This window comes from Poecilia reticulata, linkage group LG17 (assembly GCF_000633615.1).
Source record: "Poecilia reticulata strain Guanapo linkage group LG17, Guppy_female_1.0+MT, whole genome shotgun sequence".
Classification (NCBI taxonomy): domain Eukaryota; kingdom Metazoa; phylum Chordata; class Actinopteri; order Cyprinodontiformes; family Poeciliidae; genus Poecilia; species Poecilia reticulata.
Window position 1 is genome coordinate 2,251,948 of NC_024347.1, and position 5,232 is coordinate 2,257,179.

Sequence of the window (5,232 nt, forward strand, 5' to 3'; positions counted from 1 at the left end):
CCCCCCACTCCGTTTTTCTCTTTCACTCGCTAGAGAGAGACGGCTATTTGCCATAAAGCCAATGAAGTCCAGCTCTTAACAAAAAGAAGTGGACTAGCAGACACTCTTAGAAAGTGCGTACTAGAGAGACTGAAGTTAGTGAGACAGAGGGAGAGAGTTCACTAAAGCCGTGCTGGGTGGCTGAGGGATGCGAGAGAGACTCACGGTGATAAAACACACTTGTCAGAATGTGTAGTTTTGTATCATTTCCAGATACTCAAATTCTAATTTGGATGCAACAATAAAGAAGTTTGGATGCACAAAAAAAAGAGGAAAAATTAAAAAAAGACAAACCAAAATGAGGCTTTAACCAAATTGTTTCATAATAATAATAATAATAATAATCATCATCATCATCATCCAACACTTAATTTGTCTGTCCTGATTAGTCTTTTTTTCTCTCTTTATGTGAATTAAATTAGAAGTACATCTCCCGGTTACCAGCTTCCTACATCAAACCATTTTGACCAAAGGCGCTGAACACTAATAAAGAAGAACGTGTGTAGGGTTTAAAAGTTTATCTGACTTGAAAAAAAGCCACAAAAAAAAAAAAAGCTTTTAAATTGATCTGCTAAGGAAAAACTCGAGCCTTAGACGACAGCAGCTCTCCTGTCCCTTCTGTGCTGCGTCCCCCTGCTGGCCACATGTGGAAGTGAACATGCATCCACCTTGATCCTGGAGCTTCTCTTCCTCTCTGAACTGCTGAGTGTAATGGCCTTCGACTGCATAAATGAAGACTGTGTTCCAGAACTTCAATGCCTTTTGCGCTCAAAAATCAATATCTAAAAGGGATTGTTTAGGATTTTTTCTAAAAGGTAATGCCTTTTTAAAAGGTGAGAAGCAGGTAAGATTTTGTCTACAGCGTATAAGTCATCTGGCATCTTAATTTTATATCGATCCAGACAAGTTTGTCCTTCAGTGTAAAAACAAACAGCCAGTGTAAAAGGCCCCCCAAAACCAAGAGTGGACTTCTGCTGAGATAAAACAGCTCCAGTTTAAAAAATAAAAAATGTCAGCACATTTACGCGACTGTTATTTTATGAATCTTTAAACTGTCTTGATATTTGCATCGGACGGTTATTTCTAAASATACTGACAACTGCTTACTTGGAAAACAGACCTTCTTCTTGTGCATAACGTCAGACAGAACTTAACATGTTAAGCACTTCAGGCCAGACTTTGGCCATGAAATGGAAAAGCATTCAGGAGCAACATCATCAGCAGATGGATGTACAGGGCCAGAACGACTTCCAACAAAGATGAAGGGARAGAATCTAATTTCGACAGTGAGAACAATTTCTTAACGTCCAACTTGGCTCGAATTGCTGTAAGTTTGGCTCAAAAGTGGACACTTCTGTCTRCATTTTTAGACATTAAAAAAAGGAGCATATCTCAAAGTCAGTGACACAAACTGAACTTTTCTACACTGCTAGTGTGCAACTCAAATGTTAAACATTCAAATGTGAGCTATTTCCATTCACCAGTACAGATATCACATTTACAACTATCCATTTAAGCTTTGAACGTAAATATTTTTCTGCACATTTATATCACTGTATAGTAATACCACAACTTAAAAAAAAGAAATGAATTTGCTTTGGAGTTTAATGTGTAGCTTCAATTTTATGTTTCCTGTCATTTTTTGTATGAATTACAAACTTTATAGCACCTCTTGCAACAAATGCCGTATACTGACAACAACACTGCCTCATGACTAAGAGTCCTGTGCTTGGCCTTAGTGTTGGAATCAGGCCGATTGCTCAGAGGGTAATCAGGATTTACACGAAAAGTTGATATTAAAATAATAATAATAATGTGCAGATATGACGGCTGAGCTCCTTTTCTGAAAACCCTCAARGGTTCTGGAGGCGTCCCTTCAAACCCCTTTACCAACAAAATGAGCCTTCCTCTTCCAGCTCCTCCCCACCGTCTAAAAGTGCATCACGAACACATTGAGACTCTTCATCCTCCACCACCAGCTCATTGCACATAGAGCCACGTTTGGCTCTAACAGACTGTTGTGTTTTCGAATGGAARTAACTCTTTGATCCGGTTTCCCCGACTATGATATGTAACAATGGCGTGGGAAAAGCGAAAAGGGAACGCGAGTGCGTTTGGTTTGTGTGTGTGCGTGTGTGTGCGTGCGTGCGTGTGTTTGTGTGTGTGCTGGGTGGTCTCCTTGCGCATGGAGGGGCAGTGGCAGCAGTAGCACTGCCATTAGTGGTGTGTTGTCTTGCTAATAGGCTCAGTTTGGAGTCAATGGGCTGCCTGAGGAAGAGGACCATCCATGTATTAGATCCTTCTCCATTCAAAGTCTAATGCCACCCTCTTAGTCCAGCCCCCTGATGTTTTTAAATGGTGCCTCTGTGTGTATTGACAAGGAAGCACTTTGATTGCACCTGTTTCACTCCAGAAGTCTCCGCACTGCTTCTTTCCCCCCCACCCCTTCTCTGTTAACCTAAAATATATTTTACCGAATTAAAGTGCCCACCCATATAATCCCCACGGCCCTGTGACATGATGTAAGCGTCTGTTAAAAGAGTCGGGTTAACACGCGGGGTTGTGAGTGGGAGGGCTTGTCCAGTTCGGATATTTCTCGGCGTCCATCTGAGCTGAGTCACGTCCCGGCGTTTTGAAATCTCTGACATCTAACACGAAACGACAGAGAGCTAATGAAAAGCCAAGCTGACAGTCGAGGGTCAGGAATGGCCTTTGTCGGCAAGCTCTCACCTCTGCCTCGACCAGGTTTGTCTGTAAATTGAATCCCACTTTGGAAAAAACACAAAAAAACTCAAAAATAAGAGGACTTGAATGAAAACTGCTGGAGAGGTTGTGATAAAATGGTCCAAACAACAACAACAACACCACCACCAAAAAAGGATGTGGAAAGAATTGTTGGTAAAGTTGGTTTCAATAAAGCACTTTTCTCTTGAAAAGTGATTTTACGCATGCATACCTGCATGATGTTAGGAGATTATCTGCTGTTGCTAAAATGACAAGATTAGCTTGTGCTGCAAGCAAAGCTGACAAATCTCCTTCTCTAAATCCCAACAATTTCACATTGTTATGTTGAAAACATGGAGTTTACCTTTATTTAATCGCAGGTGCCTTCAAGCTTTCCATTGGCCGTTGAGCCTGTTCAAAGGGAGCAAACATGCTCCCTTTGGGTAGATTGGCATCATTGCATGCATCGGCCTGAACATGAAGCTGGAGAAAGCACAACTGAAAGGAACAATATCATACACTAATCATTAGTATCGGCCTCCATTTGACTGCCCTCCACTGGGCCTTTTTGAAGTTGCAGATCACATAAGTCCTGTAAGTTACAAAGTGGGGTTTGTGTGAGTCAGACTTATTTGTTCAGCGCCTCAACAGGATTGAGATTGTGAGAGCTCTGCAGCCATTCAGTACTTTAAACTCTCTCTTGYGCTCGTCAAASCTTTGCTGAACCATTTTCACTATGTGCGAAGGTGTGTCCTCTTGCTCAAAATGGCCGGAACCGTCAGGGAATATGATTTCCATGGTAGGTACATGTCACAGTGGCATCCACATAGCTGGCATGTCCTAAGGTTTTTTGGCACAAAACTGCAGAAAGCCTTCAACTACCTTTAGCTTGATTTGTATAGTTTAGGACGGTACCTGTTGCATCCACACATTCACAAAATGTCTAAAACAAATTGCATGATTTGTCAAACCTGGTMATTTTCTTTCTATGCTCTGTGGGAGTGATTATTGTTAGCTGACTGGACCTCGGCATGCCGACTCGTCTGATGCTACTGTTAAGGATCAGCATTGATACACTGAAAGGACTAGGTTTTGTCTGWAGGCTGTTCTGCTGCATTTGGCATAAAAACTACCAAAAATMGTTGCTTATAGTGCCAGATACGTCAGCTTCAGTCACAGGTTATGGTTGCTCACACGCTTCGATCAAAAGAAGAACTTATGCTACGAGTTTTGTTTCTTGTCAGTTCTTTACTGTGTTGWGTTCGTTCTGAATTTTAGGACATTCGTGCGTTTAGAYGCTTCGTTTCCATCTAACAAGTYCGAGTTAAACATTAAGCAGATTAWTTTTGCTCAGATGAAAGTATTTTAATTTTGTGGTCATTTCCCTCTCCTCACTTCTCAGCCACTAGATTCCCTCACTACAGCAACAACCTGTTAGCTTATGAAGACTCACCTGTTTCCCATGCCAATAATCACTCTCCTCTGTATCAATACATCTGGTTTGTTTTTAGTCATTGTCAGATCCACCTGTTACCTTCCCTATATCTTGCTGGCCAATTYCATATCGCAATCCTGTCCTTGTTTTGTGCAGTTCTACAGGTTGATCAGTACAATTCTGGACATCTCTGCACATCTTCCAATAAATAAATAATGGCTAAATAAAGTACTCTGCAGGTGAAGAACGTCAAACMTGATGCAAAACAGAGTCTTGTCTGCTTGCAAAAAACATTGATTCACTGTCTTAAGTCCATTGAACAACTAYGCAAAAGGGTTTTTTTGGAGACGCCAAACCATAAAAACCTGAGAGTATGAGTGCTTTACTTGGRACAAACTACCTGTTGGCGATAGCCGTCGTCTCATTGGTCCTTATCCGGAGTTGCCACCGATTGCTGCCAAAGGTTCTGCAATGGATTATTAAATTCAGAGAACCAACCGTTCTATCAACTAMATTTGAGTCATTTTATGTAAAATATTCAATGGGATCAAGAGCAAAGTGTAATTTGTGTCCTTCATGGTGAGGAGTGAGGGAYCCCAATAAACTGTTTTGTCATTTTCCAGACAAGTAAAACAAAACAAAAAATGGTCCTGATAAGACGTAAATAATTTTTTTAGTTTTTTTGTGTTATCTAAAAAAGCTTTCTGGTTTTTTTTTTTAAACAGAAAGAAACACTGACTCAAACGACGCCCCTTTGAGGCTGCTGACGTCGCGCGGGACCCGATTCCTTAAACAAACCATGTCCGAGGGCGATTTACAGCTAATCCAGACAGACACCGGTCATTTCTATCTTTTCTTTCATAATTTATGATTGGTGGGAATTTATAGTGCCGGCTCCCCAGCCGTGCATGCCACCGAATCCGCATGTCTGTAATATAATGAGATTTTAGCACGGCGAGATTATAAATTATAGTGTGATTTGTTCTCATGCTGTTTTGTCAGGGCATTGCCTTTGAGTCTCTGTCTCTCTCTCT